Genomic DNA, 13,292 nt, shown 5'->3' with positions numbered 1-13,292 from the left:
AGTAATATACATTTAAGGCTCACCCATGTCTTTTCATGCCATGATAGCTATTTCTTTTTAGCACTGAATATATTCCAATATCTGGATTCCAGCAGTTCATCCATTCCTTTACTGAAAGACATTTATGTCACTACTGGTTTCACAATTACTAATAAAGCTACTGTAAATATCTGCGTGTGGGTTTTTGTGTGGACACAAGTCTTCAACTCCTTTGGGTAATACTCATACGACTCCTGGATGATATGGTAAGAGTATGCTCTGTTTTGTAAGGAGCTGCCAAGCTGCCGTCCAAATCTGCTGTACCGTTTTGCATTCCTACCAACAATGACTGTGACTTCCTGTTGCTCCACATTCTTGTCAGCATTTGGTGTTCTCCCTGTACCAGATTTTGGCCACCTAAATAGTCGTGTAGTCGTGTGTGTGTGTGTGTGTGTGTGTGTGTCTAAATTCCTTCTCTATTCTGTAGTGTTCCATGGTCGATTTTGAGAATGGAATACATAAGCTTGTCCTCATGGCAGGCACAGATAAGACACGAAATCTGCCAATATTTATGCAAATGATATCTTTGAAATATTTTCTTCTCTACGACTATAGCTTATTGCTCTATTTTGGGGACTTTGACCTGAAATTATAAAAAAAAAAAGAGTTATATGGTCACATTTATAGAGTTTGTATATTTTTGTTAGGCTTCTCTGTTAAGTTTTGGATTTTGTTGCTGTTATGCATGGAGTACTTCCTATCACATATTCTAAATAATGTTTACTTTTGTTTGTCAGGCTCTTGATTTGCTCTGGTGATCTTCTATCCATTATTTTTTTGAAGTCTCTTTTTCATTTGAATACTTGCTATGCCCATTCTGTTCAGTTTTCTAGAAAGGTGATCATTTTGTCATGCCAAATATGAAGGCGTTCTTTTCCATACTCCTCCTGTCCTTCGTTTTGGTATCTATGGCTCTGGATTTGTCTTCCAGTACAGCTTCAAAATGTAGAGGTAATAGAGTAAATCTGTGACATGTCTCTGACTAGAACGCATCTAACATTTTACACCTAAGTATGTTTGCTGTTGATTTCAGCAAAGGAAAGTGCCCTTGTATTCTTATTTTACTAACAGTTCTTTCTATAATTTTGTATTGCATTTCTTTCAAAGGATTGTTCTGTACCAATTAATGTGATCAAACTCTTTTCTTCTGCTAAATGATTTGTGTAGGGAATTATATTCTGATGTTAAATCATACTTTCATTCATTGAACACCATCTATTTGTCCATTTAATTTACAACTATGTCGAATATGCTATTAATTCATTTAGAATATTTGCTGTTATGTTTATGATTTTGGCCTAAGTGTTCTTTTCATGGTGGGATCCTCCTTTGGTATTGAAATCAAGAAGAGTCAGCTTGAGAAAATGAGTTGAACAGTTACCTACATTTTTTATGTTTTGAAAGAATTTACCTAAGAAGGCGATGGATTCTCCTGACCATTTGTGAGAAATAGTCTGCAAATGGCCTTGTCCTGACACATTGTAAGGTCGCCTGAGCTTAAGAGACAGTTTCAGCTTATAATGTACAATTAAGATTTTCTAGTTTTTTTATGGATCTATTTGGTCGTATGTAAGTGTTTGTGTATTTCTAGTCATCCATTTTACTTACAGTTTCAAATCAAATGGCATGATATTTACAAATCTAAACTGTTTATTGTAACAAATCTCCAACATGTAAACAGTAGGGAAAAGTGCAATCAATAATCCTCATATACCTGAAACCCAGCATCAACAATCCTCTATACATAGCCAATCTGGTTCTGACTCTACCCCTACTCCTTATCTGAGCCACTGGAATACTGTAAAACATCTATGAAGCATACTGTTTCATCTCTAAGTTTTTCAGTATACCTTTCCATGAGATAAGTACTCTTTGAGAAAACATAAAGCCAACATGATTATTATTAAGTAAGTCATTAATATAGTGAAATGTTAACATAATTTCACACTTTTCCAGCAGGCAAATACATCTTTTAAAATGCAGTTTTTTTGAATCAGTGTCAAAATATGTTCTATACATTTAGATATTTCATGTCCCTTAAGTCTTTTTATATCTACAGGCTCTCCCAAATCACCTAATTTTTAGCAGATATTGGTTTCATTTTTTGTGGCATATGCAACACAGATTAGGCTCTAAATGGGTAGAAATAGGTTTCTTTGGACTATGTTTGAAGCAATTGGATGTCTAATAATTTGAATTTCGCCTCAGTGGATTTTAAGATACTAACCTTAACCTGCCATGAAGAAATGAATAACATGGGGCCATTTTAGACCAGTACATAGGAGCCATGTATGACTTATTTATAAAACAATTAATACTTTCTTAACTCCAACAAAAAGTCCAATAATACAAAAAAAGTGACAAATTGGACTTTATCAAATCTTGAAACTTCTTTTCTTTAAAATATACTTTGGAGATAGTAAATGCACAAGCCACACAGTAGGAGAATATATTTTCAAATGACATATCTGATATAAGTCTTATATCAAGAATATACGTAGACCTCTCAAACCTCCATAAGAAGGAATCAAACAGATCATTAAAAGTTGGGCAAAGGTTTGAACAGGCACTGTGGTGAAAAATAATCACAAAATTAGAGGCTCACCATCATCAGCCATATGGAAGTGCAAATAAAAACCACAATGAAATACCACTACGCCCCTATTAAAATGGCTAAAATCATGACAGCGGTCATACCAAACACTGGCTAGGATGTATAACACTGGAACCCTCATACCCTAATGGTGAAAGAATAAACTGTAACACTGCTTTCTAAAACAGTTTGGCAGATTCTTAACATTTTAAATGTACAGCTACCATAGGATGCAGGCCTCTCACTTCTATTAATATAACACAAAACTTAAAACTTAAAAAGGCAAATAAATCTATCATGACAGAAAGCAAATTATTGGTTCCTGGGGAGTGGGGATAAAGGGAGGGATTAAAAGGGAGGATTTACGAAGATGTGTGAGGAAACTTGTGGAGAACATGCGTATACTCATTATTTTGATGGTGACCATCATTTTGCTGTTGTATACATATGCGAAAACTTATCAAATTATACACTTTGAAAAGCTTGTTGTTAGTTATACCTCAAAAAAAGCTGTCTTAAAAATTATATTCTCTGCAGGAAGAAACTCAACTTGTGAAAAGGATAGAGATAAAGGATTTGGGAGCAGAGTGGTTTATCACTAGAAATATAGAGATAAGCTGGACAACAGTGGTGATAAAAATCAAGACTGGCTTCAAATCAGTTTTATTGTTGTTTGAAAATTCTTTGTAAGGATTCAACCTCTAGTTCCAGGAAGATGGAACATAGATGTACCTTCCTCTATTTCTCCTGCTAGAGTAACTTAACACTAAAGATATTATATATAAAGCAAACAAAAGAAGGCTCTGAGCAGTGGAGAGATGGCAAAGACATTGTGACCCAAGGATTAATATAGGGGTGAGTTTATTCCCTGGGTTTTTTTCTTCTATGTCTCATATATCCCAGACACGAGCCTGAAGATGCTAGCAGCATGGTAAGGCCAACAGGCATAGGCAGAAGAAAAAAAAGTCTGTTCTCTCTGGCCATCTTTGGCCAAAGGACTAGGAAAGGATGACCTAACAATACAGAAAATTTATAGACAATAAATGCTCTGCAGCCACTAAACACCAGTGAAAACATCTGAGGACCACCCTGATCCATGCCAGCAAACACCGAACAAGGAACCTAGATTTCCAGCTTACAAGGCCATACCAAGGTGCTCCAATTATTCTCCCCCATCACCACCACTGCCAGGGTGGTATCGGAAAAGACTGAGTAAAGAGCTGAGGGTTTCATCCCCACCAGGAGGGAACAAGTTCTCCCTACCCACCAGTTTTGGAGTCTGGGCTACCACCCACAGGTAACAAGTCTCCTCTTCCACCCACAGTCAGGGTGGTTTGAGAGGAGGCCCAGTGGAAAGTGAGGACTTTCACCAATGTCCAGCAATAAGGAGGCCACCTCAATTCCCTAAGTGTTAGTGGGGTCACATTGGGAACAGTAATGAGGCACATGTGTGATTCCCAAGCTGATAGCTATCAGTGGAAGCCTTATATGGAGACAGAACTCCCATTCATATTCAGCAGCAATGAAGACCACTCCCCTTAGGTGTCAACACAGTCTGAGTGAGGACCCTCCTCCATCCCCAAGCTTGCAAAAATGAGGTGCTGCTCCCCTTCTCCTTTTGGAATACAAGATCCCAAATGTCAGATCATAATCAAAACTTACTCTTCATAACAAGAAACAAGAAAATCTCTAACCGATTTTAAAAAATACCGATGGCAGACACATTAGAATGTCTGAAAAAGATTTTAAAACAGTCATCATGAAAATGTTTCTATTATGAATCACCTTGAAACAATTGAAAACAATAGAGAGTATCAGCAAAGAAATATAGGAAGAAAATGACTAATATTATGAATTTTCCTTTTTTGAATGTTGGATTTTTTTTGTATTTCTATAAATCATTTTTTTAACTTTGTCCCAGGAATACCTAAGTTAGTTGGAAACTGTCAAATCCTTTCAAGTCTTTCTTTTAACTTTGGTAGGTGAGATTAGAGTAGTGCTTAGTCTGTAACTTATACTGTCTCATTATTGAGGCAAAACTCTTTTGTGTTTGCTAACTGATGTCTCACAATTTATGAGGTTTTCCTCTCTGAATGATGGGAATAGGAAGTATTTACAACCCTGGGTTCTCTCCTCACAGCTTTCTCTTCTGCATTGTTTTGTCCCTAGCCATCTTTGCTTCCCTGTATTCCCAGACCCATCTCCTTCTAGTGGTGAGCTGGCTTTCCCCAGACATAGTATGAGGCTTATGATACTGAAGTGTTTTCCCAGAGTTTCTGCTCTCCCACCAGCTTTCAGCAGTCTCAACACTGCTGCACCAAAGAGGGGATCCCGATCAGTGCTCATTCCCCACCTTCATTCCAATTCTGTGTTTTCATTTCACTTTCTTTTTTAAATATACATATAATAAATTCACCACTTCAAAGCTTACAGTTCAATAGCTTTGACTATATTCATTAGGTTGACTATATTCACTATTACCAATGTCTAATTCCAGAACATTTTCATTATCCCCCAGAGAATCCACCTACTCAGTACCAGTCACTTCACATTCTCCCTTTCCATAACCCTAGCCAAGAATTAGTCTATTTTCATTCTCTATAGATTTGTCTATTCTGGACATTTAATAGGAAAGAAACCACACACTGTGTGTTTGTGTGTGTGTGAGTGTGAGTGGGAGGGTTGATCCTTTTTCACGTAACATAATATTTTGAAGGTTCATCCCATTGTAGCGTATCAGTATTTATTTGCTTTTCAAGGCTAACTATTGTATTGTATGTAAATACCATATTTTGTTTTTAGGTAGTGTCTATTTTTGGCTATTATGCATAATGTTGCTGTTAACTTTCCGGTACGAGTTTGTCGAAATATCTATTTTAGGTTATTTTGCATGTATGTAAGTGGAATTACTTGTTTGTTCATAAGATAATGCTTCGTATTCACTTTCTCCAGTGGCTGCAACATTTTTCATTCCTACCAGTGATGTATGAGGGTTACGGTCTCTCCGTATCCTCCCAGGCACTGTTATTATCTGTCTGTTTCATTTTATCCATTCTAGTGGATGTGAAATAGCATCTCTCTGTGGTTCTGATTTGCATTTCCCTGATAACCAAAGATGTGGAGCATCTTTTCATTTGTCTACTGGCTATTTATATAGCTTCTCAGAAGAAACATCTGTTCAAATCCTTTGCCTACTTCAAATCAGTTTATACATCTTTTCACTGCCAAGCCGTAAGTGGTTTTTAAATATTCTGGATATTAGATCCTTACCGTATATATGATTGACAAATATTTTCCCCCATTTTGTGGGTTGTCTTTTCCATGTCTTGATGATGTCTTATGAAGCCTCTTACTTGTGAAGATCTTACTTCTCTAGTGAATTTACCTCCTGACTCTCAAAAGGATCTTTACCTTTCTCCTCAAGTCTCCAACGCACTCTGTCCTCAACCTGTATCTGATGACGTTGCTGCCTCTTTCATAAGGCAAATAGCCACTCTTGAATTGCATCTCCCTCTTTATCCTACTACTGGTCCCAGCAGATACCTGCATTTTCTGTCCTCCTTTCTCTTACAAGGCACCAAGTTTCCCAGCAGCTCTCTAAGGCCCTACAGCCCATTCTTTCTCAAGGAATTTTCTCTTAAAATGCTCTCAAGTTTTACCCTTCAGCAGCTAATTCTTACTATTTACTGGATCATTTACACCTATATACAATTTGACTTACTTTAAACCTAAAAAAAATTGTCTTCCTTAACCTCACATTGCCCTTCTCTTCCATGTCTTACTCAAATATCGAGCAAAATTCTTTGCAAAACTGTCTCCATGTTCCCCTCCAAATTCTCTGTTAGTTACCTCCAATCAGACAACTACTTCCACCACTGCATTGGAGTAGCTCTTCTCAAGGTAACCAGTTGTCTATATTTTCACATACTGAGTCTATTCTCAGAATTAAGCTTAGTCAACCTCTCAGTAGTACTGCACAGAGCTGACCACATGCTCCTAGAGACTTCTTCCCTGGGCCTTACAATAACTACACTGGCTTTCCTTTATTCCCATTGACTATTCCCAAAGACCGAGCCAGACCTCTAGATTGCTGAGAACCTTCAACTCGGGTCTTGGTTTTCTTCTCTTACCCAGAGAGCACTTCCAGTTCCATGGTTTCACATGCCATCTGTACCCTGGAAAGTCTCAATTTCTGTCTCCAATCATGAACTCTTTCCTGAGTTCCAGACTCCCACATTCTCTTGGTTGTCTAGCAGAATATCAAAGATGACATGAATAAATTAGAATTGTTTCTTTTTCTTTCTCCCCTCTCCCATATGCCTCCACTTGCACACTTCCAAATTTCAATACGTGGAAACTCTGGTTTCCAGGTGTTCATGCCAAAATTCCTGGAGTCTTCCTTGACTGCCCACTTTCCCCTACATTTTATTTGGTTGATCTTTGTTATAGCGTGTATCAATAGTCCTTTTGTTTTTATTTCATTTATTTTATTGTTGAATAGTATTCTATTACATGGATATATCACATGTAATATATCACATGTTGATTCATTGAGCAGTTGATGGATGTTAGAGTTGCTTTCCATTTTAGTAATTGTGAACATGATCCTCTTTACACCCAAGAAGAAATCGTGGACTGAACATACATTTTCTTTTCTCTCAGGTTGTGGAATTGCTGGAATGTGACAATTTTATCTGAAAAGTTTTAAAACATCAGATTGTTGGTCTTTACTACTGAGTTTGAGATTACTTTCTTTATACTAGAAGCAACTTCCTTATCAGGGACATGATCTGCAAATGTTTTATTCTAGTCTGTAGCTTTCCATTTTCTTAATCTTTCCTTTTAATGTGAGAAAAGTTTTCATTTGTTGATATATTTTTTCTTTCATAGATTGTGGTTTTGATGTACAATCAAGAAATCTTTACCTGATCCAAGGCTGTGAAAAATTTTTCTTAGGAACTACTATTCGGTTCTGATCTGAGGTAAGGGTGTAAATATATCATTTTGTTGGTGGTTATCCATTTGTCCCAGCACCATTGAACTAGCTCCTTAACACCTTTGTTGAAAGCCAGTGAGTACAGATACATGGGCTTACCTGTGCACTATCAATTTAGTTATGATTATCTCTATGATTACCCTATACAAAACTCATATGGTCATGATTGCTATATCTTTATATTATGTTTTGAAATTAAGAAGTAAAAATCCTCTAACATGACTCTTTTCCAAATCATTTCAATGATTGTGCATCTTTTACATTTCAATATGAAAACAGCTTGTCAATTTTTACAAAGAGAAAAAAGATCTGCTGGAATATTTATAGGGATTGTGTTAAATCTACAGATCAATATAGGGATTATTGACATTTTAGTATTGCACCCACTGATCTATGAACTCAGTACATCTCTCCCTTTCTTGAGGTGTTATTTAACTTCCTTTGATAATATTTTATAGTTTTCAGTGTAAAAGTATTGCACTTCATTTATTTAATTTATTCTTAAGTATTTTATTTCTTTTAATGGTATTGTGAATGAAGTGGTTTACTTAATTTCAATTTTTGGATTGTTCACTGCTGGAATATAGACAGATGATTGATTTGTGTTTATCAATCTTATATTTTAACACCTGCTTAGCTGTTTTGCTAGTTCTAGTAGTTTTTGTTGGGCTCCTTAGGATTTCTTCTATATGCAATTGTATCGTCTATGAATACAGTCAGCATTCTTTCTCTTTTGGAATCGTGTTGACAAAAACATTTAAACTTCATGGTTGTGCTCACCTCAGAATGATATGTGCCTTCTAACTTTTTGAAAACATGGCCCAGTTTCTCCTTAGAATCTCTGGGGTAGCCTCATACATACTCATCAGTAGTGCTTCAGTGTACCTCCCATTGACAAACATGGTCAGGCCCTGGGAAGCCACAGGAAGCCAGTCTCTTCTGGAAATGTTGATATCCAGGTCACGAGTGAAAACAAAATCAAAGTGAAGTTAAGAAAACAATTCATTTACTATGGTATCAATAAGAATATGATACTTGGGAATAAATTTCATGAGAAGAAATGCAAAATTTGTATATTGAAAATGCTACAAAATATTGTGGAAGGAAATAATTAGTTGATGACTTAAAAAATGAAAAAAAGATCTTCTATTCATGGACCAGATGACTTAATATTGTTAAGATGACAATATTGCCCAATTTGATCTACATATTCACTGCTATCCCTATCAAACTCCCAGCTGCCTTTCTTTCAAAAATTTACAATCTGATTCTAACGTTAGTGTGTAAATTCAAAGATACCCAGAATAGTCCAAATAAAAAAGAACAAAGTTCGAGGACTCACACTTGCCAATTTCAAAATTTACTACAATGCTATATCAAGACAGTGGGATACTGGCATAGATTAATCGAATAGAATTGAGAGTCTAGAAATAAACCTTGACACCTGTGATCAATTGGTTTTCTACAAGCATGCCTGGGTAATTCAAAAAAAGGCCGGGACAACTGGATATCCAAATGCAAAAGAATGACTTTTGACTCCTTCCGCTCACCATACATAAAAATTAACTCAAAATGAACCATAGACCTAAATGTAAAAGCTGAAACTCTTAGGAAAAAATACATTAGCAACTCTTTATGATAGTGGGTTACACAGAGTGGTAGCTATTACACCAGAAGCACAAAAAAATGATAAGTTGGATTTCATCAAAATGGACAATTTTTGTGCTCAAGAAAGTGAAGCAACCCACCAAATGAGAGAAAAAATTTGCAAGTCATATACCAGATAAGGGACTTCTCTCCAGAACTCATGAGGGATACTTATAATGACAATAAAAGGGCCAAGAACCGATTAAAAAGGAACAAAGGATTTGAATAGGCAGTTCCCCAAAGGTGTACACATAGCCGATAAGCACATTAATAAAAGGTGCTGAACATCATTACTCATCAGGGAAATACAAATCCAAACCACAATGACATACCATTCTGCACCCACTAGGATGACTACCATCAAAAAGACAGGTAATATATGTACCAGAATGCCAAGTGTAATCTCAAAAAAAAAAGTAATGCTAAGTGTTGACAAGGATGTAGAGAAATTAGAAGTCTTATATATTGCTTTTTGGAATGTAAGACTGCAAAAAACGTGGTTACTTTGGAAAGTGGAAAGCGGCTTCTGCTATGTGGAATGTGCTCAGTAATAGGTGCTTCTTAAAATCTCCACTCAGGAAATCCTGCCTGATTACTTCTGACTATTGAAGATCCAATCCTGAAATCAGTGAGTCACAGACTACAGAAGACAGAGGCACCAAACACCAATAAGCTACACTGTGAGAATAGTAACATGTACCCGTCACCTGGGGACCCTGTTGATAAGTATGTTCTTGCTCTGTAGGGCTGAGTGAGCCTGAGATCCTGAGTTCATAATCTGCTCACAGATGATGTGGATGCTGTTGATCCATAACCACTAGTGGATGATATAGTGGAGGAAGGAAGTCAGAGTTGGGAAAACTGACCCAAGAATAAGCAACCTGATGTCCTTCCTGGGGAGAGGAAGGTGTATTTGAGGGAAAAAAAAGCAGCCATAGCAGGTCTTAGGCTTCTTTTGGGCTGATGCTGGGTATGCTTCATGGTCCTTCAGAAGACACAGGATTTGGTCAAGTGGCTCTGGCTGGAGTCCTCTTAAAGTTTTACCTAAAGGATGATGAGAAATAGTACAGAACTGGTCATTGTGTTCAGGACAATGTCTGTGCACTCTTGGGCGGGGGATGGAAGTGGGGGTGTAGAGTTGGTTAACTTATGCCTTCCACTGCTATATGCTTTCCCAAGGTGCCAATGAGAAGAGCAGGATCAGTCCTTCAGGACATTCTGGGGTAAGTCCGGGTGAAGAAGGGCACTGCTCCCAGTCTAGTCTTCCTCCAGACCCAGGGTCCAAGCTTGGGGTGCCCTGTTGGCTCCTTGTTGTTCTCTCAGCTCTAGGCCCCCTCACTTCCGGTCTGGCCATACTCAGGGACACCCAGTAAGCCCCAAAGGAAGAGTCTCAAGACCCTGAGGGGCTAGGACTGCCACGTATCTTTCCCTGGTGTGCCCAAGGGCTCATGACCCCTGCTCACACAGGTCTGAAACATTTTCTATGTGGGTCCCCTTGCCCCGGGGCCAGTATGTGTCAGAGAAGCAGGCAACTGAAAAGCAATGGAGACTGATGGCTGATTGTGTCTAGCATCCCAGTCTTCTGTAGGAAGTCTATTTCTCCTCTGTGACTGTCTGACTTTAGATGCCTTCTCCCCTGCCAAAGAAGGGAGTGCACAGGCCTGGATGAGCCATACCCTCAGGACACCTGAGTGGCTTAAATCTACAAACTAGAGAACCAATGACAACAGTTTGACATGTCACTCCTGTTCACCAAGTTTCTTTAATTAGAGTAGGTCCCACCAAGAGGCCACTGGCATTGGGGTCAGGCACTGCCTGGAGATTAGAGTTTACATGAAGTAATAGAGGGTGGGCCACACTAGGCGGAGCCAACTGCTTCTGGTTTGCTTTATTTATTTTTTTTTATTTTTCGATGGGGCTAATCCATTTGCAGACAGATGGTAGTTGAAAGTTAACAAAGTGGAGACCTGCTACATCAACCGCCAAGGCCAAATTGGGAGAGTGTGGTGGAAACATGGGCAGGAAGTGCAGGACCGCTGCCTTTGATGGCCTTGGTGTCACTTGAACATGAAGGTGGACCCTGAATACGTGGTTGGACAGACACCTGAAGCGAGATCCCCCCAGATTCTCCTGGAGAGGCCAAGCATTCAGGCGGTAGTGGAAGCAGCCCCCTCCACAGGGTATCGAAGGCTAAGCCAAAACACAATTCAGAAGCTGCCTCAGCTTTTCTGCGACTCTCTTAGGCTATTTCATCCCTGATGTTTCTTTCTCTTACCTCAAGTGACAGTAGGGTATGGCGATTCTAAACTGGTGGCCAAGATTTGCTACTAGACTCCGGCTGGATTTGGACGTGTCTACATGTCTACATAGCTGACAGGAAAAAAAAACATCTCAAATAATGGCATCCCTCATTTGCTTTTATAAAGGAATATTATATTTCTCCAATATGTTATTTATGTGGATGCTTTCTTGCCCCTTGAGATAGAGCTTACTCTCTCAAATGGGTCCTATTATTGTGTATTTATAGGGAGATGCAGCTGTAGGATGGAAGATCTGGAGTTTTGGAGTCACACAGACCTGGGTTCTAATGCCAGGTCAACAAGGGCTTAGGCTAGTTATGTCTCTGAGTACCCATTATTTCTTCGGTCAAATGGATTGACAATATTCATCTTGTCAATAGGATTATATAAAATACTGCATTTGAACTGATAAACAGTCTTATACCCAGCAAATCTACAATTATAGCTTATAGTGATTTTAAGGGATGTGTGGCTGGGGTGACAAGTTGGAAGACAGGAAAGGCATAAGCTAGCTCCCAGGAAGAGCCCACAAGCCAGGAGTCAGAGCAGACCAGGGATCTGAGCCCCAGAAAGCAGCCTTTCAGAGCAAGAATCTCAGTAGGCTGGGCCTGTCACTAGACCCATTTTATGAACAGTTAAACTAAGTCACCAACAGCTTAGGTACCTTGACCATGGTTACACAGTGGAGGCATTTACACTTCAGTGAATTATATTGAAAATAATGGTAGTGAATATTCAAAACTCATCACTTCAAAATTATTCTCCCACAGTTTGCTGTTGTAGGTTATTTACATTATTGAGTATGTATGGTGGAAATACTACATAATTGTGTGTTACTGAACATCTTATCCCAGCAGTGACCTCATAGTGACAGCCTTCAATTAGTCATGATAGGAGAGTATACATCACTGAAATTAGCAAATGCTGAAAATCAGGGCTTTTACTTAGATAGATTTTATGCCAGTGAGAGGTGAGAGGAGAGATTCAATAAGAACAGTATTTGAGGTTTAAAATCAATGGTGCTGGAAAGCCAGGGAAGGCTATGGAAAAATTCCTGGTGTATGGCTTTGGTTGACACATAAATGGGAGAACAGAGAAGTAGTGATAAGAGAAGGAGAGGAGTTTTGTCATGTTTTTGCTCCAAAAAGACAAGCCTGAGAGGTGAAATGGCACAGTCTAGGGGAGCTTCCCAATAGGCAGACTGCTTTGGGACTGCAGGAGAGGCTTGTGTGGCCTACAAGGAGCCTGGGATACAGGACAAGAGCCTGGGGAGTGCCACCAGTTAACAGAGACCAAAGAGGTAGGATGAGAACCAGACAAATACTGGCCAGGCAGGTCAGGAGAGGTCAAGGTGGTCCCTGAGAACACTGTTACCAAGGGACAGAATAAGACAGAGACTGACATGTGTTGGCTGGAGTGCTCAAAGTGAGGGCATTGGTCACCATGGCGAAAGCCATCTCCTTGGAACAATGAGGACAGGAACTAGAATGCAATGGACTGAGAAGCAAATACAGAGCACCTACTCTGAGTAAGCAGAAGAGAGGAGAGAGAGAACCAAAGGGAAGAAAGACAAGGAATATCTGACTGATAATGAACAAACTGAGCAGAAACAGCGAGTGGATGATATAAGAATGACTGATTTTTGCTGCAAGGACCTCAAGGAGACTGGAATTGTTGAGAGCCCAGGCACAGGAGGCTAGGACTTGTACACTCAACA

At 38.8% G+C, this 13,292-nt stretch overlaps 1 long non-coding RNA gene across 1 annotated transcript in view; it reads right to left on the bottom strand.

Moving 5' to 3' along the window:
• Nucleotides 1–593: 593 nt before the first annotated feature.
• The window catches only part of LOC107497094, a 50,283-nt gene continuing 37,584 nt past the window's right edge, over nucleotides 594–13,292 (bottom strand). The window contains exons 2-3 of the long non-coding RNA XR_001593718.2: nucleotides 8,409–8,567; nucleotides 594–6,881 (exon numbers count right to left, since the gene is read on the bottom strand). This is a non-coding gene — a long non-coding RNA (uncharacterized LOC107497094). The remainder of the gene's footprint in view (nucleotides 6,882–8,408; nucleotides 8,568–13,292) is intronic.

The sequence above is a fragment of the Rousettus aegyptiacus genome, unplaced genomic scaffold (genome assembly GCF_014176215.1).
Source record: "Rousettus aegyptiacus isolate mRouAeg1 unplaced genomic scaffold, mRouAeg1.p scaffold_m13_p_9, whole genome shotgun sequence".
Taxonomy (NCBI): domain Eukaryota; kingdom Metazoa; phylum Chordata; class Mammalia; order Chiroptera; family Pteropodidae; genus Rousettus; species Rousettus aegyptiacus.
The sequence above is the reverse complement of the archived record's forward strand: the minus strand, read 5'-3'. Positions and strand labels throughout refer to the sequence as shown.